Source organism: Eschrichtius robustus, chromosome X (assembly GCF_028021215.1).
Source record: "Eschrichtius robustus isolate mEscRob2 chromosome X, mEscRob2.pri, whole genome shotgun sequence".
NCBI lineage: Eukaryota > Metazoa > Chordata > Mammalia > Artiodactyla > Eschrichtiidae > Eschrichtius > Eschrichtius robustus.
Window position 1 is genome coordinate 2,788,857 of NC_090845.1, and position 26,262 is coordinate 2,815,118.

The window sequence follows — 26,262 nt, forward strand, 5'->3', positions numbered from 1 at the left end:
GGTCATCTGCTTTACTCAAAGGCTAATGATGCAAGTGTTCATTCCAGGTATAGAATATCTTCCCAGAAACATCTAAACTGTTTGACTGGTCACTGTGGCCTGGACAAGTTGACAGATAAAATTATCCATCGCAGGCTGTATTTAAACAAAGCCACTTATGCAGGCATGTCTGATGGTCTGACCCAACTCCAGCAGGTGATTTCAGCTCACCAATCTAACGTTCTAATTAAGTCCAGTTGCAGACAGATAAAAGCAATTCCTTGTTTGGACATTACGAGGACAGAATCAGCATCTGTTTTCTCCATCTGCCCCCTTCCTTGTCCTCAAGGCCATGGACCACAGTAGCTGTATTAGCAGGGGAATCAGACTGAATGGGTGAATTGCCTTGTGTTTCATTTTAGTAACGGCACCACCTTTAGCCACCAGCTTCTCAAACCTCTTCACCTCCCTAAATCTTAACTTCCTCATCTGGAAAATGAGGATTCTATCAGCCTCCACACATAGAAGCATTTAGAGCTTCAAATGTTCTGCTTTTAGAACAATGTCTGGGATACGGGAGGACCAGGCTGGATGGCTCACAGACAGGAAGGATAGCACCAGGGTCCATGGAGTTCAGAGAAGCACCCAGACCCCGTCGGATCTTTGTGTGGAAGCAGCACACTGTCACCCCGCTCTGCAGTCTCCGTGACACCAAGGCTGGAGAGAGGAAGGACCCTGCCCCAGCATCTCCAGAGGACCCCGCCGCATGGTGCTAGCCAGGAGATGTGTACTTCATGGTGAGCCTTTCAAGCTCATCTCTGGGACTCCTGCAATGACAGTGGACACACCTGGAGGAATCTGGCTCAGGGGACAATCCCAGCTGCGAAGTATCCTGGGACACGGATCAGTCACTTTCAGTTCTCTCTTCTCCAGGTGAGCAAGTAGGAAGGGGTTTCCAGCTTGCAGATGGCAGATGGTGGGACTTCTGGGTCTCCATTATCATGGGAGCCAATTACTCATAAACGACTTTCTCTCTCTCTCTCTGTAGATAGATAGATACATAGATAATAGATATGATAGCTACAGACATACATAGATGAATAGATATTGATAGATAATAGACAGAGATAGAGGTTGAAAGCTAAATAGGTAGATAGATGGATATAGCTAGCTAGCTAGATAGGATACATATGGTAAGTAGACAGATGATAGATAGATAGGTCAATAGATGATTGATAGAGGATTGGATTAGATAGATAATATTAGATAGACTGAGATGGATAGATGATAGACAGACATACAGACTAGATAGATGATAGATAGGTGATATAGATATAGATATACAGATATAGATAGATATCCGACGGGTTCTGTTTCCCTGCAGAATGCTAATACAGGTCATCTACACTTGGAGATGGCAAACAATAACCCACAGATTAATAACCCATCAAATAACCCATCAAATCGTGCCAGCTGCCTGTTTCTGTATACAAGCTAAGAATAATTATGTATTTTTTAAATGGTTGGGGAAAAAAGTCAAAAGAAATGAAAACAGTCAATATTCTATGAGACTTGAAAATTATGTGAAATTCAAATCAATAAAGCTTTATTGGAACACAACCAAGAGCATCCGTTTAGGCAACGCGTATATCTCTGTACCCGTTGCAACGCCGAGCTGAGTAGTTGAGACGACGTGCAGGGCCAAAAAAGCCCCCAGTATTTCCTCTCTGGCTCTGTACAGACCACGGGTGCCAAGCCGTGCTCTACGTCTTTGAGGAGAAGTCAAGCAAAAACCTTAAGAAACCATTAGCTGCTCAGTCTCTGTGATGTTGGGATGACACCTTATTCTGCAGAAGTCTCCTATGGAAGATTCCACAGGCATCATCTCCCGATGCTTTTCTGAGGGTTTTCCACCTTTGGGGACACGTTGTCTGTAAGGCCCACGCCACCCTTGACAGCCCCAGCTGTCGCCAGTAACGGGTGTGTCCCTAAAGAGATCCCATTTCCCCTCTAACGAGCACCGCACGGCCCTGCTCTGCACAGCTTTCAAGGCGCTGAGTCATCTCCTTCTGGAAAACTCAGTCCATTACTTTTCCTTCTGCAAAGCAGCCAGGCCATGTCATCTCCTTGCCAAGCTCCCACAAACTGAGATAATCATAATTGCTAAATGGATTACCATAAATACCAGTTTTGCAAGAGCAGAAACCCAACGGCAGCTGTTACCCCGAAGCGCATTCCAGAGGACGGCGTCGTGGGTGATTTCATAGTGCATTAGGTGGTGATTTATGTGGAAACATCTCCAAGAAGTGAGCTGAAAGGATGCAGGCAGGCGGGATCATGGAAGCAGTCATGGCGTTTTGAAGAAACGGAAAGATCGAGAGCAAGTGTCGTCTCTCTGGCTTTTGGGCTTCTCGGCTCCCAGACGATGGGAGAAGTACTGAGAAGCACTGGACTCATGTCACCTCTTGATCTAAGCAGGTGGCACATATGTAGTGTCATCTCATGCTAGGATAGGATGGGTTCACCTCCCTGAATCCCGAGGGTGACAGTATCGTCTCCTTGGTAAATGCAGCCCTTGGTAGTGATTCCAGATACGAGAGGGTGAGGGAAGAAAAGAATTATTGGTTTCCTCCAACGCCAACAGGAGATATACTTTTATTTTTATATTGCATCTTTCCACTCTGGAAAATGCCATTGGGGTCCAAGGAAAGGAACAATTTCGGGTAAGAGCCATCAACACAATACAGACCTGGCAACTGGACACCCTCTCACCAGCAAGGGATGGTCTTGGGCCGGTTTCCAAGGCTGAGAATGAGTGCAAACCCAAGCACGGCTGCAGAAGTTGAGTGACTCATGGAAAAAACACATGAGTTTGTGCAAATATGCATGTGTCTGCCTGCCTCCCCACCACATGCCTTACATGTACTGTGTCTATTGCTTAAGAATACGCAGGACAAAATAAGATATCATTAAATAACTGAATGCAATTGTTTGATGCCTGTGATTCGCCTCAAGAAGAGTCTGGAGGTCCAAGGAGGGGAGTGGGTGTGACTATAGATTCAACAAGATTACCCAGGGGGCGGTAATCACTTAGTGGGATGGGTATATGAGGGATACAATATACTCTTCTCCCTGCTTTTGTATGTTTGCAGTTCTCCAAAGGAATATAAATTTCATCTGACCATCACAAAGATTTTAGAAGGCAGAGTATTTATTTATTTATTTTTAAAGTGTTTGTAGGCGCGTAGTTGATTTACAATGTTCTGTTAGTTTCAGGTGTACCGCCAAGTGAATCACTTATACATACACATGTATCTATTCTTTTTCAGAGTCTTTTCCCATACAGGTCATTACAGAGTACTGAGTAGAGTTCCCTGTGCTATACAGTAGGTCCTTAGTAGTTGTCTACTTTGTATATAGTAGTAGTGTGTATGTGTCCATCCCAGTCTCCCAATTTATCCCTGTCCCTCAGAAGGCAGAATATTTAAAAATGTACTCTTCCCTCAACCCCTTCACCTGAAATGTCTTTATGTCCCTGTCAACCACAAGGACAAGATTTTTTAAAAATCATTGAGTTCTGAGCTTCTTGGCAGCCAAAGGAAAAAGTGATACCTCTTCTGTTTTGTGAATAACCATTCCCCAACAATTCTCCCTGGGAAGAAAAGCTGTTCCAGTCATATCTCTGAGTCATTAATCCCCAAAATGTTTTCAATATTTCCCCCACAGGGAACACAGTGACATACTTTGGAAATGCACTCTGCTATAAATATTTTCACTTTAACATCCAGTGCGTACTAACAAAGTGCTGTGCAGAGGTAGCAATTCTGTGGAGAACTACAACAGCAGTGGTCTAAGAACTCAGCTTTTGGGTGGTCCAGGGTGAGTTGAAAATAACACCTATGCTATCTATGAGCCATGGTCCTTCAAGCCATACTCCCCAAATATCGCATCTTTCAAGTGGTTCGTTGACCCAAATGAATGGCATTTTAATGTCGTATCGTCTGGCAAAGGCATGGAAAAATCCACATTTTCTGTGGCCGGGTAAGGGCAGAGGCATAAACCCTAATAACTGACCACGGAAACAGTATGGTTATACGTCTGTCATGGGTGCTCATGGCAGAATGGGTGGTGAGTGTCCCTCAGTATAGCTAATATCTTCTCTATAAATGAAAGTCCTCTCCACATTATGCTAAGTGAAATAAGACAGAGACAAATACGGTATGATATCACTTATATGTGGAATCTAAAAAATACAACTAGTATTAGTGAATAAAACAAAAACAGAAGCAGACTCACAGATATAGAGAATAAACTAGTGGTTCCCAGTGGGGAGAGGGAAGCGGGGGAGGGGCAGGATAGGGGGAGGGGATTCAGAGGTACAAACTATGATGTATAAAATAAGCTACAGGGATATATTGTACGGCACAGGGACTATACCCACTATTCTATACTAACTATAAATTGAGTATAACCTTGAAAAATTGTGAATGACTACACTGTCCAACCTGTAACTTATATAATATTGTACATTAACGACAGTTCAATAAAATAATAAAGTTAAGTTTTAAAAAGTCCTCAAACATTTTAGCGAAGGAAATGCTTCAAATTCAGACTTAGAATTCGGCCATACAAATATTTCCATCACTCTCCCATAAAACATCTGGATTTGAGCAATGCACTCTCTTTGTGATGTACCAAGAGGTATTTCATGCAAAGATAATTTGAAGCAATGAGAACCGCTGTATGGCGCTTTCTGACTTACCTCTACCTGCCATGCAAACAGGGCTCTGGTCCCTGGGCTGCTTCCCGCGGTAAAATTGATCCCTTTGAGTCCTATCTCCTGGGGGGAGTGAGAACATTAAGTGAGATGTTTTTAAACCACCTCCGGAATAGGTCAAATAGTTTAATAGTAATCAGATAGTAACTGATGACTACATCAACAGTAAAACAAAGAACCAGATTTAGCCATGACCATAAGTGCTGGTCAAAGGTAGCAGGGCACTTATATGGGCTCCCATGGGCTTCTCTAGAAGCCGACTGTATTGTAAATTCCCACTCCCTCGGAATCCTTGTGATTGAGAAGCTCACACAAGTGAAATTCACCTTCTGTCCCCTATCAGAGAGAACTCTTTCACAAACTCAAAAAACTGGGTTAAAAGATGTATGCCACGGACTCTGAACAGTAATAGTAAGGCAGAATAAAATTAAATACCCAGTGGGTGTTTATAATGCTGACTGAATTACTGCAAGATATTCTACAGAACAAGAACAAAATTGAATATCGTTGTGTATACAAATGAATACGGGTAACCATGACCCTGGAGCAGGTCAAATGTAAGTGTGATTGTGAATCACACACCTTTAATGAAAGGGGTAGGTGAGGCCACGTCTCAGCTCCATCTCCTATGGCTGTGTCCCCTTCCTCAGGTAACTGGTGACTCCATCAGGTGGTTTTTCATCTGAAGAATGAGAATAACGGCAGAATCATTGAGGGTATTATGTGTGAATGATTTACTGGGTAGATGATAGATAGATATTGATAGATAGAAAGATAGATAGACATATAGAAGGATGGATAGTGATAGGTAGGTAGGTAGATAGATAGACATATAGAAGGATGGATGGATAGATAGGTAGACAGACAGACAGACAGACATATAGAAGGATGGATGGACAGATAGATACATAGATAGATACATGGATGGACGGACAGATAGATAGAAGGATGGATGGAGAGAGAGACAGACAAATAGAAGGATGGATGGATAGATAGATACATAGACAGATACATGGATGGATGGATGGATAGATAGGCACATCAGATAAATGACAGGTGATAGGTGGATAGATAGATATGAATAGATGAAAGATTTATAGATTCAATAGATGGTAGATAGATGATAGAACAGATAGATGATTGGTGGATGGATAGATAATAGACACATAGATATGGATAGAGGAAAGATTGATAGATTTGATAGATGAGAGTAGATAGGTGATTCATAGATATGAAACACTGGTAGATGATAGATAGCTAGAATAATATGTATTACATATTATATGAATTTATGCTTATACTCACACCCATGCAGTTGAGTTTCTCATGTAGAGTAACCCAGCAATCAGAGGATAGCCATTTCAAGTGAGTTAAAAATTGCAACTTCTGGGCTTCCCTGGTGGCGCAGTGGTTAAGAATCCACCTGCCAATGCAGGGGACACGGGTTCGAGCCCTGGTCCGGGAAGATCCCACATGCCACGCAGCAACTAAGCCCGTGCGCCACAACTACCGAGCCTGCGCTCTAGAGCCCGCGACCCACAACTACCGAGCCCGTGTGCCACAACTACTGAAGCCCGCGCGCCTAGAGCCCGTGCTCTGCAACAAGAGACGCCAATGCAGTGAGAAGCCCGCGCACCACAACGAAGAGTAGCCCCCGCTCGCCGCAACTAGAGAAAGCCCGCGTGCAGCAACAAAGACCCAACGCAGCCAAAAGTAAGTAAATAAATTAATTAAAGAAAAATTTCAGTTTCTACATTTAAGTGTTGTATTATCAAATTTTAAAAACCTTATTCTTTTAAAATTCTCAGTTTGCTAGCACACTCACTTCAGAAGAACTGATGGCCTTCCCCATAAATAGTAACAACACCTTTGCAAGGAACCCACAGCCCCTCTGAGAGAGGGGACTTCATTCCACCTCCTTTTGTGTCCCGCCTGCCTGGAGCAGATGACCACGTTCTTCTCATTTGCTCCTCAAGCGAAATGTACTTACGCTGTTAATAAATGAATTCTAGCTTTCCACACTGAAAGGATCTGGAGATCCAACGTGTTTGGAAAATTATTTTCAAGGCTGACCTCACCCATCGCTGACAGCTTTGGCAGAGGCTGTGGTTAGGTGCCGGTTCTGCTCAACAGATACTGCCAGATGGATGAGGAACGGTGTGCTTTCCGCCACGGGGAGAAGCAGTGACCTAAATCTAAAGATTGAGCATTTGTTTCCAGTTTCTGCTGGTGACCTGCCTCGATCTCTCAGTCTTTTTAGAGCTTCCCGGTTCCGAGGCAGAGTCCGGGCAGGGCGGGAGTCTGGATGGGCAAGCATTGCCTGGACGATCGGGATTCCGGAATCCCAGGGACAAGGTTTAGGCAACCTCATGGCTCTACCCCCAGCACGTGTTAGGAAAGGATTTCCCTCTTCATGTTCTGCTGTGGACCTTCATCCCCCCTTTACAAACTTGCTACGTATCTGAAGAAAATGAAAACACTAATTCAAAAAGATACATGCACCCCCATGTTCACAGCAGCACTGTTTACAGTAGCCAAGAGGTGGAAGCAAGCTAAGTGTCCATCAACAGAGGAACGGATAAAGAAGACGTGGTACATGTATACAATGGAATACTACTCAGTCACGAAAAAGAGTGAAATAATGCCATTTGCAGCAACATGGATGGACCTAGAAATGATCATACTAGGTGAAATAAGTCAGACACAGAAAGACAAATAGTCCATGTTATCACTTATATGTGGAATCTAAAAAGAAAATAAAACAAATGAATGACTATAACAAAACAGAAGCAGACTCACAGATAACGGAGAACAAACTAGTGGTTCCCAGTGCAGAGAGGGAATGGGAGGAGGGGCAACAGGGGGGTAGGAGATTAAGAGGTACAAACTACTATATATAAAACAGATAAGCCACGAGTATATATTGTAGAACATGGGGAATACAGCCAATATTCTATAATAACTACAAACCTTTAAAACAGTGAATGACTGCGCTGTACACCCAAAACGAATATAATATTGTAAATCAACTATACCTCAATAAAAAAATTAAATAATAAATAAATAAAAGCAAAAAAAAAAAAAGATCTAACCTTGACTGCATGGATTTTCAGACAAGGCTGAGTTCTGAAGGTGACAGTCTGCAAAGATTTCTTCTCCAAATCGGGTCACGTTCCCCAGTTGTAGAGACGGAGACCTGGTATCTCTGGGGACACTGATTCAGGCTATTAGAGGAAGAAGTTGTCACAGTTTTGAAGGGTGATGTTGTTTTTAATGATCACCAGTGCCACTGCCCTCTGCAAGAGTGGGAATGTGGACGGAGCGTGACCACCCGCTGAATGCCATTTCTTTGCTGGAAGGGAAACAAGCAGTGTTTGTTAGAATGAAAACGAACCTTGGGAGAGTTTTCCCTTTCAGAGTTTATAGATATCCCAGAGAGGTCCCAAGAGGTGAGAGGGACAAACTGGGGCCAGACCCCCAGCCAACATTTCCCCCATGCATGGTGTCTCTCCAAGAGAAAATGAAGTTATCTTTTATAGTGCACGATTCCCCTGCATTACCCTGAGCCCTGGCACATCCATCCTCTTCCATTTCTGTTCCGCTCTGCTCCCTCCTGGAAGGCAAGATGAGCCTTTACGATGTATAAATTGGTGATGTTCTGGCCAGCCCATGTCCTCAGAACAGTCGAGGGAGGAGAGCCCCGAGGTCAGGAGCAGACCGGGCTCAAGAGGGAAGGGACCTTGGAACAAGCTCATGGGTCCAAAATGTTAGTTTGTCAGAAAAGGCAAACAAATACCAACTCTCCCAGAAAGAAGAGAAAATCTTTCACGGCCACTGAAACATGGGGGTGGAGATGCCTTCAAGATAACCAGCTTCTCCCAAAGCAGTACTACTCCCGTAGTAGTGTTAGTAAACACTCTTACTAAAGTAAGAAACATGAACAAATCCTAAGGGATTCTGACAAAACTCCAGGGGATGAACTGTATTTTTTTTTTTTTTAATTTTCACATCTGGAACTTCCAGAATCTGTCCATTTAGCATATTTCAAAAATAATGGACACATATGCAGCCTCTCTATATGAATTCAAGATGCTGTGATTAAGTGCCATATGCTTTGCTCTCGTAACTTGACAAAAGACATTATATTACAGAGGACGGAACATTTGATAGAAACAGTGTAGAATCCCTTTTTATTAACTTTCCTATATGTTTTCATATCTCCAGATAATTTTCCCAAAGACACAGGTAATTTTTTTTTTTTTTTTTTTTTAGTAATGAAGTGTTTCACTTACACCCTTAGGTCTCTCATAAACTCCTTTGGTGATGAGAAAGAAACTTTCCATCATTAACGAAAAGCATATGCTGAGGTTTAGATGACATCAATCTGATTCCTGTAGAATGATGGGACTTTGGGAGTTCTGTGAAGTTAAAAAAAAAAAAAAAAAAAGAAAGAAAGAAAAAGAGAAGAAGCCGTACAGCTTACTCAGCACTGGATTTCACACCAAGGGAAATGGCATGGAAGAGGGTTAAAAAACCATTAATGAGAATGTCCTGTCGTTCTATCAAGGGACGTGAAGAAATGGCTAATGAGAATGGGGACGGCTTTCAGGGATGTTGTCATCTTGATGGCATCAGCGTCACTCAAGGCGCACTCTGTCCATCTCAGATGCAGTGCTGGCGGCTTATCTTCGTGAGAAGCGGCATCTCCAGCGTGAGTGTCCAGTCGTCCCTCCCAAACTCCATCCTCCTCCCTCTTTCCAGTCTCCCCATCTGCCCCCTTCATGACTCAACGTCTTGACCACAGACACCTGCCCCTCCCAAAACAGCGTCCACCCACTCCTCTCTGCGTGAGGCATTTCCCTGACATTCTCTTCCGCCCTTTCCTCTCCTTTGTTTCCACCAACGTGACATAAATGCCAGATGTCGGATGGGGCTGGGCATTTTTAAAAGGAAAAAAGAAATGGCAGACATCCTCAGACGTTCCCGAGACCTCCCTCCTCCTTCCCTGAAGCTACTGTCCCATCTTTCCCCTTCCTGTCCCCACCGAATGTTCTCGAACATGGACCACCCTCACTTCTCTCCCGTTACGTTGACTGCTCAGCTCAACCCACCACTGCTGTGATGTTGCCCTGGGAAATACGGCACGATCTCCTTTTCAAGCCAGGAACCCCTTTTCAGGAACCCATCTTCCTGGAGCTGCTCTTTCCTGCTTCTCCCCAGAAACCTTTCCCCTCTGATATCCAGAGCACCATCCTCTTCTCCTCTCCATACCTCTCCCACTGCGCTTCATCAATCATTATTCTGGATAATTTCCTCTCCTCCATATTCCCATACAGGTAAGAGCTCAAACCTCTCCAGTACCGTTTTTTTTTTTTGATGGTGGTGGGGTTTCCTGTGCTTCAGAATATAGTCTAAATGGACTTTTAAAATTAATTTTTATCGGAGTACAGTTGATTTACAATGTTGTGTTAGTTTCAGGTGTACGGCAAAGTGAATCAGTTATACATACACATATATCCACTCTTCTGTTTGATTCTGTTCCTATACAGGTCATTACAGTGTATTGAGTTGAGTTCCCTGTGCTATACAGTAAGCTCTTATTAGTTATCTATTTTATATGTAGTAGTGTGTATATGTCAATTATTTGCAAACAAAGCAACTGATAAGGGATTAATCTCCAAAGTATACAAAGAGCTCATGCAGCTCAATATCAAAAAAACAAACAACCCAATCCAAAAAAGGGCAGAAGATCTAAAAAGACACAATGTAAAAAAGAAGAGAATGTAAAAAAAGAAGATATATAACATATAGGTGTATAACTGAATTATTTTACTGTACACCTGAAATGAATACAACATTGTAAAACAACTATACTTCAATGAAAAATTTTTAAACATTACAAAAATAAATAAATCTCCACTGGATCATGGCTAACAACTACGTGAATGAGAAAATGCCACATTCGGGGAGCAGCGGCCAAGCAGAAGAGATAATTGCATTAATTTCATTTTGTATGTTCATTAGCGCATTGGGGCCATTTAAGTGTCCTCCCAGCCAGCTCCTGCGGAAGCCAGAGTGGGAGGCTGCCGCTCTCTTGCAGCTGATCTGAGCGGCACTGTCTCTACTGGGCGGAAATTACACTGGCTCCTTTGTGGTTTGTGAAAACAGGATGTGAGAGCATCTGGAAAGCCTTGGGGCGCAGCTTCAGGGAGCTCTGGGGTCTCCAGCATCTACTCTGCATGCTGTCTACGGGTGATGATTCACCCATTTCAATCTATTTCATTGATTTCTACCGATGCCTGGGTGTCCGGTTGGCAGTCGTGGGTGAAGCAGCACCAAAAACAAGTCACGGGACTTCCCTGGTGGCGCAGTGGTTAAGAATCCGCCTGCCAGTGCAGGGGACACGGGTTCGAGCCCTGAATCAGGAAGATCCCAAATGCCGCGGAGCAACTAAGCTCGTGTGCCACAACTACTGAGCCTGCGCTCTAGAGCCCGCGAGCCACAACTACTGAGCCCACATGCCACAACTACTGAGCCTGTGTGCCACAACTACTGAGCCCATGCTCTAGAGCCCGTGAGCCACAACTACTGAGCCCGTGTGCCACATCTACTGAAGCCTGCGCACCTGGAGCCCGTGCTCGGCAACAAGAGAAGCCACCGCAATGAGAAGCCCGCACACCGCAACAAAGAGTAGCCCCCGCTCGCCGCATCTAGAGAAAGCCCACGCACAGCAACAAAGACCCAACACAGCCAAAAATAAATAAATAAAATTAAATCTCAAAAAACAACAAAACAAAACAAGTCACACATAGGCAAACTCACTCCATCTCTCCTTGGATCCATCCCCTTTCCCGTCACAAACTGGGCTGCTGCGCAGAGGTGGCCGAAGCCCCACCTGGCAGGTGCTTCCATTCTCCCCAGGCTGACCCTTCCGTGGGAGATCGCCTCACACCCTAGGATGCTACGGGGAGATCTCCCTTCAGCTTTGTCTCATTCTCTTTACTTCCTATTCTTTTTAAAAGCCCTTGGGAGGGGAGTTCCCTGGTGGCCCAGAGGTTAGGATTCCGCGCTTTCACTGCCGAGGCCTGGGTTCCATCCACGGTCAGGGAACCGAGATCCTGCAAGCTGAGCCATGCAGGCAAAAAAAAATTTTTTTTTTTAAAATTTTATTTATTTATTTATTTTTATTTATTTATGGCTGTGTTGAGTCTTCGTTTCTGTGCGAGGGCTTTCTCTAATTGCGGCAAGCGGGGGCCACTCTTCATCGCGGTGCGCGGGCCTCTCACTGTCGCGGCCTCTCTTGTTGCGGAGCACAGGCTCCAGACGCGCAGGCTCAGTAGTTGTGGCCCACGGGCCCAGTTGCTCCGCGGCATGTGGGATCTTCCCAGACCAGGGCTCGAACCCGTGTCCCCTGCATTGGCAGGCAGATTCTCAACCACTGCACCACTAGGGAAGCCCAAAAAAAATTTTTTTAAATAAATAAAATCCCTTGGGAGAGACTGAAACTTAGGCGGGAAGTGAAGTTTCCCACTTAACTATTCCTACTTTGCACACTGGGAATAGCTCATTACTGTGCCCAGAGCAAAGAAACAAAAGGAGCCAGTGGTTGTGTATGTGTGAGTGTGTGTGTGTGTGTAAATGTGTGTGGTGTGTGCACGAGTGCATGGAGAGACGCTGGTGCATGGAGGAGACCACAGTACACAACTAAGCGTGAGGATTAAGATGTAACCTGCAGCTCTGCCACTGGTTCTGGAGTACATTAATTAAGCTTTTTCAAAATGTCCCCTCTTCCTCTATAAAATGGAGATAAGACCTGTCACCAGTATTTGTTGTGAGATTTAAAAATAAAGCGTCAAGTCCTGGAAGAGACACATGGATTGCTGCTGGGGGAGCTTGGTGCGGCAGAGGTGTCAGGAAGGAGAACTCTGAATTCTCCAGAAATCAGGGCTCCCTCTTCCAAGTGGATGGCAGACAATGAGATCCGAACCCAATTTGAGAAGGTCATTCTGTACAGGATGGCTCCACGATTACTGTCGGGAATCCTCCCGCAAACACAACAGCAGTCAATACAAATATCACAATATCCCTGTAATGTGTAAGTCCCCCATGAATTTCTTCAGTGCAGCTAAGTCCAGGTGGTGACAGAGACCACTCTCTTAACATGTGGTTCATGAGAGATTAACAAGCAAAAAAGAGAAAGACAGGGAAAGAAAACCTTAATTTGGAAACTGGACATTATAACTTCTACTGTCCTTTGCCGTGGTCCCAGCTTGTGGAAAACTTTAAAACTTGTGATAAATAAAGGAATTCCCTGGCAGTCCAGTGGCTAGGATGCAGTGCTTTCACTGTCGTGGCCCAGGTTCAATCCCTGGTCAGGGAACTAAGAGCCCACGAGCCACACAGTGGTCAAAAATAAATAATAATTAATAAATAAAAATAAACTAAAAATTGTGATAAATAATTCAACGTGTGAGGTAACTATACGGTGTTCATTACTTAGAGAATTGTTGAACCAATAATACAACTGAGAAGATGGTCCTCCAAGAAGCCTTTCAAACGACATCCACAAGATTTATATAAAAGTCCAGCAAAACTCCAATGATTGCCCCAGACAGAAAGAAGAGAAAGAATGGAAGACAAGGAGAAAGAATAGTTGGACAACTAACAGTTGAAAAATCCCTACCCCCCGAACTGAAGAAACACAGAGAAGGTTAGATCCAACCAACCCAAGAGGGTCTAACCATCCTTAAATCCCATATAGCTCATCCAATCAATTCCTAACCAGGAGGCTATCAAGCGAATATCACCAGAGGCAACGTTGCCAGAAAGACAGAGTCACGAAAGGAAGGCTGCTTTGTCACTTTATGCTCTGAGCTGCTCAGAATCTAGGGGAGGGCTTTGTTCCGTCGTGTGGCCCTGACGTGGGATGCTGAGAGCCCAGAGTGTGCCATATAAAGAGTGACCATCGCTATCCAGAAAATCCAAGCTGTGCCCTAAAGAGTGTGACCCAAACAACTCCAGAAAGAGACAGGAAGGACATTCTAGGGACAGGGAAGTCCCCCTTGGTCTGGGCTGCTCCTTAGGACGGAGCTGAATTTATAACAAAGTCTACAAAAGGTAAACTTTTACAACAAATCCAACCGTAGTCCAACCCAAGAGTAGAATGTCTCACCATCTGTACCATCACATCAGATGGGCTGCCTTGGAAATAAGTGATTCTGGAAATTTTCACACAGAGCTGGACAACCCTTGCTCTGACCCTTGGAAACTGACTATGGGATGTTTGGACCATGAGTTGGTATCCATTTGGAGGAAACTCTGAGTGACCGGCTAAGGGGAGCTAGGCTGCTTTCTATGTCACGGAGTACCTTGGACCAGCTCACACGCTGTCAGATTTACAACTTATTTTTAAATATATTTCCTTTTAACAAATTATAGACTATGCAATATTTCAACAAGAAAAGGCAAACACGTTTAGGTGGGCAAGGAAAAAAAAAAAAAAAACATCTTGGAAAGATAAATCCCAAACCCAGCATTTTATGTGTGAGTAATTCACTTCGAACAGTGCCAGTCAAGTGGGAAACGAGGGCTACTCTGAGATCATCTAAGGATAGAGCATGCTTGGCTTTTACGATGTTGGGTTGTTTTGAAAGAAAGAAGAGGGTTTTGTTTAAAACATCCAGATAATTACAGCCGATCAGAATTTACTATTTGCGATTTTGTTAATAGATAACGAATTGCTTACTTTCTCCATGTGTGTTTTTAAGCAGACTTCAGTTTCTAGAAAACTCACATCTATATAGGAAGATAGCTGTGGGGTTTATTCACCTGTGAATTAAAAAACTGTTGCCTTAGCAACCTGAACCAGAACTCAGCCTACGCCGTGGCGGATGTGTTCTGTTCCTTAAGTGGTACTTCACATGGTCTGATTTTGCTGTCAGTCGACTTGTTTGGGGCTTTAAAAAGGTCATCTCAGTTCTAGAAGGTTGAAGAGAAGCAGTCTTGGTGTTCTCTGCATGTACAACCGGGATGAATGTATCAACCTTACCGATGCTCTTTTGCAGCAAACCTAAGTTCTATGGTGCTTCTACAGTGAGATTATATTCACCAAAGAGTTAGGAAACCCAAGGTTAAAACGACCCAAGCTTGTAGGCTTTGTCCCTTTCTCCTGGCTTCAAGACAGCAACTCCTTTGCTATATGATCCAGTAATCCCACTCCTGGGCATATATCCGGAGAAAAGTCTAATTTGAAAGGATACACGCATCCCAATATTCATAGCAGCACTATTCACAAGAGCCAGGACATGGAAGCAACCTAAATGTCCATCGACAGAGGAATGGATAAAGAAGATGCGGTCTATATATACAGTGTTTGAAATTACATTAAGAAAGAGCCTCTGAAATGAACACCAGGTTAAACACTGGACTCCAAGGAAGGGCATCCAGTCATCCTGCCCTCATCTTTCCTGCGTTCAAATCCGTGGGGCATCTCAGATCTGAGTCTGTGACCAAGGTTTATCACTTTACAATTGAATTCTAACACCTCTGAAAAGTCATCGACCCAGGCCCCCTAAAAACATGCATTCAGAGATGAAATAAAACAGAGGCAGAGCACGTGGAACTCCAAGTGGGTGAGGACCCGGAGAGACCAAGTTGAAGATAAAAAAAGAAGGGGGAGAGGAGCAAATTGCACGTGCAGAAGGACGGATAAGGCAGTTACCCCGCACAGCCAGCTACCCCGTAGATAAAGGAGGGACCCTTTGGTCCTGGTGGGGTAATTCACATCCCCACCCTGAAGGCAGTCTGCCTCGCCTGAGTAATTCAGCTGCAAGAAGCTATGAAATCGACTAGGATAAATAACGGAGTTGGTCCGAAGGTCAGGGAGCTCTGCAGAGGTGGCTGCAAGACAGGACACTGAGGGGACCCACTTCTAGAAGAGAAAACACCCTTCCCTGCATCCGGGAGACAAAGGCTCTGGTGCTCTGGGCTTCTGAAATTGGGGAACGAGGCCAAGTTTCCACAAGCAGTAAGTGGAGACATCCTTAGAAGAACTGGGTCTGTAATATGGCAAAGACAGTGGGACACACCAGTTCCCTATTAACAATCCCACAGATCGCAGGGAACAGGGATTTTTCTGTTTGTTACTAACGACTTTCAATGTCCAGCGTTTAAATTATCAGTGGAATTTCCATTGGACTGCGTGTATCTTTGATGGGCATGGCCCGTGGGTATGAATAGCCACATCTGAGCACCAAAAAAAGTAAGATGTGTTTATTGCAACCGATGTTATGAAGTTCTAGGAAGGAAAACATAAGACTGGTGCTAAAGAAAAACAAACCGAGCACACTCATTCTGATTTAAGAGTATCCCATTTTTACGTTTTTGCGGTAACATAAGCAATGCTCTTACACACTCTGGATGGCTCTCTCCGCCTCTCTTGTATTTAATGAGATTGGACGAGGCATCTTAAGCCACTCATCTTCAATCTATGCACAAGTGAATTTTAAAGAAGTGGGCAAAACTGTGTGCTGTCGTGTCCTGGGTAAGGTCTGTGCATCTCAGCCAACACAAGCACACCTCAGGTGTGAGAAGGACCAGGCAGGTGCAAACACCTTTACCCTTCCGAGAATGTGTAGAGTGCAAATGCAGACACGGCGATTCCTCGAAAGGCCTGTAAAATGCCATTTAACATAAAAACACTGAGAACATGTTTTAAAGGTAGCAAAACGCAGCACAGATGAAAGAAAGAACCCAGAGAATGTGAGGAAAAGAGAAAGCCAGTCTGGGTGGATCACAGAAAAGAGAACTTACAATATTTGTATTCAACGGCAAGAGTTTGGAAACGGTCTGAAACCCTGGGACCGTTGCCTAAAATTTTCCGCTTTCCTCAGCCAGACTAGAAACTGCGTTAAATAAAAAAAAAAAAAAAAAAAAAAAAATCGTGAAGGTTTTTGCACCAAGAAAAATACATCCATCCGTTGTAGCATCTCATGAACTAAGGCAGAACGGAAAAATCAGAACCAAGCCATGCTCCTAAGATGATGCCCAAATGCAAAGGAAACGGGCCGGGGGTTGGAGGTGGGAGTTCAGATTTCCGAGGAGTTGCCAGCCTGACTACCTTGAATCTCTCACCGGTTGGGCCTTTCCAACTCAACAGCACCAAATCCCTGAAAGACACTATTTCAAGCATGGCTTTACAGCCAAATAAGCTGAGAAGCCACAAAGCAGTATCGTTTCTGGGGCACTGAGATGCTGCCTAAATAAGTTGCTAGAGCTGCCATAATAAAGTAGCACAGACAAGGAGGCTTAAGTAACAAACATTTATGTCTCCCAGCCCTGGAGGCTGGAATCTGAGATCCCGGTGTGGGCAGGGCTGGTCCCTCCCGAGGCCTCTCTCCTGGGCGTGTAGACGGCCCTCTCCTCCCTGTGTCCTCACACGGTCGTCCCTCTGTGTGTGTCTGTGTCCTGATCTCCTCTTCTTGTAAGGACACCAGTCCTGTGGGATCAGGCCACACCCTAGTGACCTCATTTTACCTTAATCCCTTCTTTAAAGACCCTGTTTCCAAATGCAGCCCCCTTCCAAGGTCCTGGGGGTGAGAACTTCAACATACGGATTTTGATGGGACACAATTAGCCCATAACAGTGTCCCGACAGTGTGCTTTGTGCTGAAACAGTCTGCATAGGCCACTGGCCTCTGCTCAGCGTCTTTTCATGGAGCATGAGAATGCAGGCACCACCCACTGGCTTTAGACAACACGGCAGGAAAGAGGACAGTTTAGGTCAGCAAGCTCAGGTCATGAAGAGCTTTCCACGTGACGCTTGACCGCTGTGATTTATCCTCTACATCAGAGGCCGACCAACTACAGCGCATGGGCCGAATCTGGGCCACCATCTGTTTTTCGTAAAATAATTTTATTGGCACAAAGCTACGCCGGTTCCTTGACATATTTTCTATGGCTGCTTTTGCAATGAAGTGGCAGAGTCGAGTAGCTTCCAAGGAAGCCAGATACCCTGCAAAGCCAGAGATACAATTACTCCCCGACCAGTTACAAAAAAAAAAAAATTAAAATATGCCAATCCCTGCTCTAAATGACGTGGAGTGATTGGAAAGGATTTTACTCAAGAGAATGATACACTCATGTTTACAGTTTTACAATCATTCAAGGAATCCTGTAGGGATTTGGACCAGAGGGAATTAACAGATGCAGTAAGATCCCAAGGGTGACGGGGCATGCGGATGAAAGATACGGATACGTGTATCTCTCAGGGATACATGGGGAAGCACCGCACGGTCCCGACAGCCTGAAACGTGCATCAAGACACAGATGGTAAGTCTGTCTTCTGAGACAGAAAATGGTGGGATGAGACACGTTTGGAAATGTTTACAGGGCTCAGCCTATGAGTTAAGAGGTAAGAACGGCATGTGAAGGAAGATTCTGGTGCCACCTACACGCCTGGCAGGGTGGGGCAGCACTGCTCAGTAGGTGACTGTCTCCGCGGGGACCTGAGCCCAGGTGTAGCCTTGGAGAATGTGGTCTTAGAGGCTGAGTCAGGCATGCGGACCGCGGGGCTGGTGCCGGCCAGGGGGCCTCAAAGCAAAGCTGCTCTGCATCGGCCACTGTAACAGGAATGGCTGATGTGTTTCCAATGTCTTTCGGGGTTTAAAATGCAGAACTCCCTACCATGCGTCAGCCGTCCTAGCATGAATGATTTGGTGAGTGCAGATGATCAATGTAGAGGGTGTAGACCTCGGTGTGAACTGTTTTCTTTCGGAAGATGAGGTTGGTTGAGACCGATCTGTTCCTTCCCAGTTACCCAGCTGTGTATGAGGGTCCTAGCTCACCGGCAGGAAGTGACTTTTAAAGCAGGGTGACAGAAATCTACTGGACAAATAAAAATACCTCTCAAATCCCGGGGGAAAGACTCTTGAAGTGGCATCAACTGCCCTCTCGTGGACATAGTTTGAACAAAAAAAGATCCCGTGGGCCTGTGACACAAAATATTTTTTCAATTGTGGACGGGTTGTTTCCGGAATAAAGAGAGAGGAGAAATGTGCAAATGTTTCTTGTTAATTTATACAGTTGTTTAATCATCCACAAAACCGCACTCAGCAATGTCAGCAGATATTCTGTATACAGATGGCTGGTAGGTTTGCAGTTCAAATGACCATAAAGTAAACTATTTCTTCCTTTTTGCAAAGATTAGGCAGTGATGAGTTTTTAAAAAAAAATGTTCAAATTGGCCATGTTTAAATCTGTTGGGTGTGCTTATCTTTGGAGAGTTTTGCAAGATCCACTAGCGTCATCATGTAACATAATCCATCAGCAACCGCAGAATCATGCCTGGTATTTCTACACAGTTTTACGATCGTTGGCGCAAAGGCCCCTGAAGGCAACAGGTAGGAGGGGCAGGGTTTTCCATGCCTTCTTCTCCTTGGTTACACTTTCTTTTTTTATTCCTGGTTCCACAAGCACTTTTCAGAACTGAACAAGTATGTGGCAATCCTTCATGGCTGGACCCATGAAGCCAGGAGGATGTGAGCCCACTTAGAGAGCCAGGGACTTTCCGCAGTGCTGGGAGGGGCCGCTCAGAAGCATGGAAAGTGAAGGATGTTCTTGCTGTGTGTCGTCCTTTCTGGTCCCAGCGGGTGACAGGGAAGAGACAAAATGCACCATATTCTAAAGGGTCCTCGGTGTGTTCATCAGACCCCACAGTCCTTGACAGGGACAACTGGACCCCCAGGGGACACTTGGCAATATCCGGAGACATTATGGCTGTCATAACTTGGGGGTAGGGGTGCAACTGGCATCTGGTGGGTGGAGACCAGGGATACTGCTCAACATCGTACAAGTACAGAGGACACCCCACCCCAGAACGATACAGACCCAAATGTCAGGGTTACTGATGCCAAGAAACCCCATGTTAGCATGGGAGATTCTATCTGTCTATCTGTCTACCCATTCATCTATACATCCATCCATATTTGCATCCATCCATCCATTCTTCCATCCATCCAATCTATCCATCCATCATCCATCCATCCATCCATCCATCACTCCATCCATCCATCCATCTGTCCATCACTCCATCCATATGTCCATCCATCCATCCATCCGTCCATCCGTCCATCCATCCATCCAACCTTATCTGCCTATCATCTATCTATCTATCCACCTATCTATCTAACTGCTACTGGTGTTCTGTTTCTCTCAAGAACTCAGACTAATACACATGGTATTGAGGGAGGAAAGCCAATGTCTCTCTTCATGAGAACAAGAATAGTGGGAAATTAGGCAAGACAGGGGTGTGTGGGCAAGCAGAGTGGAGCCCAGAGAGCAGCCCCATGGAGTTTTGGAAGGGCTCCCCACCTACTGGGTCATATAAACCCTGGTCCCAAGTTCCCCAGTCCATAGTGTTGGGTTCAGACCAATCAACTTCCCTTTATCACCTAATAAATACTCCATTAGACCACCACAATTTGAGTCAAGGATTCTCAGAGTAGGATAAAGAATAGTTTCCTGCTACACTGAGGATCTTTGTAGATTTTCCTGGGACTGAGCATTTTCCAGGGATGTGGAGACTTTAGTTTTAAAACCATGAACTTTTCAGGTGAGCTGGGACGACCTGGTCACCCTAATTCCTGGGATAAGGGAATAATCAAACAAGTAAAGAGCTGTGAGAAGCAAAATTTGTCTAAGTCATAACTTGCTCAGGGAAACACCATTGCCCGGGGTAGGGGACAGGCAGAGGCCTGAGAAAAGGAGGGCTGTCAAGGCACACCAGATGTAAAAAGATGGATCAGGCCATGTGTATTTCTCAAATAGGATTCTATTATCGTTTCCCCCCAAAGTTAAACATTTCCTTTAAACAGACCCACCTATTCTCCAGGGTGGCTTCAGAGGACTTCACTGGAAAGCAACTGAATTTGTAAAACAGAAAATATGAACACAACTTAATTCTATAGTACTTTAGGAAATAAGGGATCATTATCTGACATTTCAAATTTAAATCCCAATAGATATTAGGTCTTCCAAAGATAGAAATAAGGAGAATGTGCTTAAAATCCCAAACTTAGGTATACTCATGGGCTTCCTATCTTGCGTTTGTCACCCTTCTGACTATAGGACACAATTAGCCTGCGACTGAAACCATATTTCCAAGATCTGTGGAGATCTGCCATCTTTGCACAGAGCGTAGCCCAAGAACTTCAACCTAATTCTTTCTGCTGAGCCAACAAAATAAAGTATCTGCAAGGCACGATGGGCACTGGGGGATGGTGAAGGTATACAAGATGTGAACTGCCTTCATGGGGGTGTCAGCTCTGCGAAGAGGAAAAGCTCACACACGTTCTACAGATAAATGGGTTCACTCTGCATTGAATCCTATTCATGAATTAAATTCTCAGATAATCCCGGGGCCTCCTTTCCTGAGAAGCTGAAAACCACCATCACCACAACTACCATCATCCCAACAAGGAACGGACGACATTTAGGAGATGGTCCAGGTTTTGTGCGGGCTGAAGCTTACGGAATTTGGGGGATATCGACGGAAAAAATGCACAGCCTAAAAGCTGTGAGTTATGTTTTATTCGGGGACCTTACTGAGGACTACAGCCCAGGAGACAGCCTGTCAGAGCTCTGAGAATCGGCTCCAAAGAGCTCAGGGAGGAGCCTGGGTATATAGGAGTTTTTGCTGAAAAAAAACCCAAAAAACACATGCAGTTGAACATCATAATTACTGCTAATCACAAAAAACCAGACATCTCAGGTTAATGAGTTTCGCACTTTTCTATGTATGGGAAGATGCAAAAGTCTGGGCTCACTGAAATTATTCCTTGGATATGCACCTTATCTATCTAGGGCCAGGATACTGTTTTTCTCCATCCAAGAGTGCACCACTGGGGCCAGCTGCAGTGGCTGATGGCTTGATGGCAGGAAACATTGTTTATCAGAATGGCAGGTGGCATTCTTTGTTCACAGTGGTCATTAGGAAAAACAATTCAAACATATCCTATGTTTGGAAACTAAAAATAGAGTTGTCATATGATCCAGCAGTCCCACTCCTGGGCATATATCCAGATGAAACTCTAATTCAAAAAGATACACGCACCCCCATGTTCATGGCAGCACTATTTACAATAGCCAAGACATGGAAGCAACCTAAATGTCCATTGACAAGTGAATGGATAAAGAAGATGTGGTACATATACACACAATGGAATATTACTCAGCCATAAAAAAAAGAATCGAATCATGTCATTTGCAGCAACATGGATGGGCTTGAAGGGGATTAGGCTCAGTGAAACAAGTCAAAGACAAAGACAAATACTGTATGATCTCACTTATACATGGAATCTAAAAAATACAACAGACTAGTGAATATAACAAAACAGAAGCAGACTCACGCATATAGAGAACAAACGAGTGGTTCCCAGTGGGGACAGGGAATGGGGGAGGGGCAGGATAGGGGGAGGGGAGTAAGAGGTACAAACTATTATGCAGAAAATAAATAAGCTACATGGATCTATTGTACAGCACAGGGAACAGAGCCAATATTTTGTAATAACTGTAAGTGGAAAGTAACCTTCAAAAATTGTATAAAATTAAAAAAAAATTATTAGAAAAAAAAAAGCGAAGTATTCAAGGGCATTTAGCACATTCACAATATTATTCAGCAACCACCTCTATCTGGTTCCAGAACGTTCTCATTCCCCCAAAGGAGACCCCGTCCCCACGAGCTGTCACTCCCCGTTCCCCTGCCCCCAGCCCCTGGCACCACTTTCTGTGTCTGTGGATTGGCCTGTTCTGGATGTTTCCTGTCAGTGGAGTCACACACTGTGTGTCCTTCTGGGTCTGGCTTCTCTCACTGAGCATCGTGGATTTGAGGCTTACCCACGTGGGAACGTAGATCCGAGCTTCATTCTTTCTTTTTAAGCTGCTTCGTAGGGAAAGGGGTGTTGGCTGCTCTGAGCCTTCCAGGGGAGTGTCTCTGGGTCCCTCTGTGGACCTGTCATTCCACATGGCTTGACTTAACGTGGATGGTGAAAAGACTCTCATCTCCAGTTTGGAACCATGGCTTCATTTCTCCACCCACTCATGACAATTAACAGAAAGGAGGGGGCTCTCGTCAGATCCTAGAATATTCTGCTCCCTTCCCCTAAATATATCTGGAGGTTTGAATTGGTTTCAGCACATCGTTACATGTTTCCCTTACACACACCCATCTGTTCTCTGCATATTTTCCCTTAACCTGCCACATAATAAATTATATGACTCTTGAAAACTTAGGAAACAGAGGGAAGCACATGTTAGAAACCTCTGTGTGAAACCTGAGTTTGCATCACATATTGCTGGGAGGGGACATGTTGGAAACCAACCGAACCAACAGACTTGCAGTCTTACGAGGTTAAGGGAAAAGCAGGAAAATACATGCAATATCTTCCCCCAGTGGTGATCTGACTGCCAAAGGGTTTATAAGAACATATAGAGAGAAGCTCAAAAACGTGCGGAATTTCTATAAGGATGTCAAGGCAGGCGTCTGGAGTTGTGATAATATTAGGATTCTGCGTCTACACAAAAAAGCATTGAGGGAAATGCAATGCTTTCACTCGGATTTCATTATCCTACTTTGGAGGCAATTAACCACGTTTTAGGGGAAAATGTATTTCCAAAACTAGGGGCCGCCAATGGCTACCTGTGCCTTCAGAGCTGCACTGAAGATGAGCGGCAACGCTTTCAGGGGTGAGGGTGGTGGAGGAGGTTATGGAAACAACTGCCACGGACAAAGCGGCCGAGGCAGGTTTCTGGATTGTCAAAGCTACGGTAAAAACTCATCTACCCCCTGTTTTATTGTTGTTTGCCATGTATTGGAAAGGAGATGTTTTAGATAGATAGATAGATAGATAGATAGATAGATAGATGATAAATAGGTGATAGATAGATGATAGATAGATGGTAGACAGACAGATGATAGATATAGATAGATAATAGATGATAGATGATAGATAGATATAGATAGATGATAGAGAGACGATAGATGATAGATAGATAGATATAGATAGGTGATAGATGAATAGATAGATGGTAGAGATGATAGATTGATAGATACATAGATTGATAAATACATATAGATAGATAGGTGATAGAGGAATAGGTAGATAGTTACATACATACATAGATATGTAGATGACAGAGATCATAGATAGACAGAGAGATATCTACACGTATAGCTAACACTTTATCCGCTGTGGCAATGGCAGAGGTATCAGCCTGTTTATTTTTTCTCTCAGTATAGAACCTGATGGTAACATGAGCACATTGCTACGGGGATAACTTCCACTTGTTAGTAACACACCCCAAGGCACCTGCACAAGACAAGCACACACTGCGTCTTCCTTCCCGAGTTTAAGAGAATTTCTCTTTTTTTTTTTACTTTTACTTCACTGTGGTAAGAACACCACTTGAGGCTTACCCTCTTTAACACATTTTTAAGTATACGATTCGTCAGTAGTGACCATAGGCATGATGTTGTATAGCAAATCTGTAGAACCAGTCATCTTCCTAATTTTCCCCAAAGTCAGCGGTTTGGAAACCTAATTAAAAGGTCACCAAAATATATACACACAATGGAATACCACTCAGCCATAAAAAAAGAATGAGATAACGCCATTTGCAGCAACATGGATGGACCTAGAGGTGATCATACTAAGTGAAGTCGGACAAAGACAAATATCATATGATATCACTTATATGTGGAATTTTAAAAAATGATACATATGAACTTATTTACAAAACAGAAACAGACTCAAAGACGGAAAACAGACTTATGGTCACCAAAGGGGAATGCGGGGAGGGACAAATTAGGAGTTTGGGATTAACAGACACACACTACTATGTATAAAACAGATAAACAACAAGGACCTACTGTATAGCACAGGGAACTATACTCAATATCTTGTAATAAACTATGATGGAAATAATCTGAAAAAGAATATATATACATAACTGAATCACTGTGCCGTGCACCCGAAACTACCACATTTTCAACCAACTATACTGCAATTAAAAAAAATAATTTAGAAAAAGGTCACCAAAGACCATGTTCTTCAAGTGGCATCCACCATGCTTTTTGTGTCAGTGAATAACCTAACAAAAACTCAAATGATATCCACCCGACCGTATTAATTCTGCATTAGTCATCACTACATTCTTCAGTTACGCATGTCGGGGAGAAAACAGTGTTTTATGGCCTAAAGGGTTAATCAAGGAGTGGTCTCCAAAGAGGGGTGACTGTCTTCACCAGCGGACACTCAGCAACGTCTGGAGACATTGTTGGTTGTCGCGCTGGGGGGAGGGGAGCCCCTGGCACGTGGCGGGTGGAGACCAGGGAAACTGGTCCGCACCCCACAGGGCCCAGGACGCCCCACAACAAGGAGTTACCCGACCCAAAATGTCAACAGCACCGAGACTCAGAAACCGTGAGCTAAAGAATATATTTAGAAATAACTGGAGCGTGACACTTATGCGACGGATGTTTAACAGAACGGCGAGCTTTAAAACCTCCTTTATTTTTTGAAGTGAATGTTATTCTCAGAAAAGCATCTCAGATTCCTCTGCAAACGTATCTCAATCCTGGAGAGTCAAAAGCAGGAGTTAACTACTCAAAGGAAATGAAAACAGGATCTTGAAGAGATAGCTGCACCCCGATGTTCCTGGCGGCCTTATTCACAGTAGCCAAGACACGGAAACCACCTAAGGGTCCGTCTCGAATGAATGGATAAAGAAGATGTGGTGTATATACAATGGAATAACACTTGAGCCATTAGCAAGAAGGAAATTCTGCCATTGGTGACACCACAGATGGACCTCGAAGGCATTATGCTAAGTAAGATAAGTTAGGGAGAGAAAGACAAATACTATCTGATCTCAGTTATGTAAGGAATCTCAAAAAGAGCTGACCTTGTAAACATACAGAGTACAACGGCGGTTATGAAGAACTGGGGGGGGTGGGGTGGGTGGGTGAATTGGGGAGATGGTTAAGAGTATAAATGTCTGACCAGGAGATCAATAACTCCTGGAGATCTAATGCAAAACGTAGTGATTACAGACAATACGGTGTTATAAACATCAAACTTGCTAAGAGACTAGATCTTAATATGTCCGTCACAAAAAAAGAAACAATCATTATATGATGTGACAAAGACACTAACTGTGCCTACAAGGGCAGAATGTGCGATTACATGTGTCAGGTCAACATGTTACACACCTGAAATTCACACAATGTTACACGTCAAATACATTTCAATTTAAAAAGTGTGAGTTGAAAGGCGGGAATGAAAGCGTCCTGGTCACCAACCTGGAATATTGGGGAATTTGGGGCGTGGTACACAGCAGGCAGCACACTCCTTCTCAGAGAAAACTGAGAAAGTTATAACAGACATCTGATGGTGCAGGGTCCCTCGGACCCATGCAGGTCCCCATCATTTCCAGAAGGAAGCCGGGTTTCT

The 26,262-nt window shown here is 44.1% G+C and overlaps 2 long non-coding RNA genes across 3 annotated transcripts; one reads left to right on the forward strand and one right to left on the reverse strand.

The window, feature by feature from the left end:
• Positions 1–837: 837 nt before the first annotated feature.
• LOC137757439 (uncharacterized) lies at positions 838–8,485 on the reverse strand. The gene is made up of 5 exons (XR_011072340.1): positions 8,317–8,485; positions 7,849–8,108; positions 5,339–5,438; positions 4,742–4,819; positions 838–1,021 (listed from the first exon to the last, which is right to left on the reverse strand). It is a non-coding gene; the product is annotated as an uncharacterized lncRNA (long non-coding RNA).
• Positions 8,486–9,601: 1,116 nt separating this feature from the next.
• LOC137756698 (uncharacterized) lies at positions 9,602–21,471 on the forward strand. 2 transcript variants are annotated; one of them, XR_011072246.1, is made up of 3 exons: positions 9,602–10,092; positions 13,257–18,085; positions 20,882–21,471. It is a non-coding gene; the product is annotated as an uncharacterized lncRNA (long non-coding RNA). The 2 variants fall into 2 exon arrangements; XR_011072247.1 differs by lacking the exon at positions 13,257–18,085.
• The last annotated feature ends 4,791 nt before the right edge of the window (positions 21,472–26,262 follow it).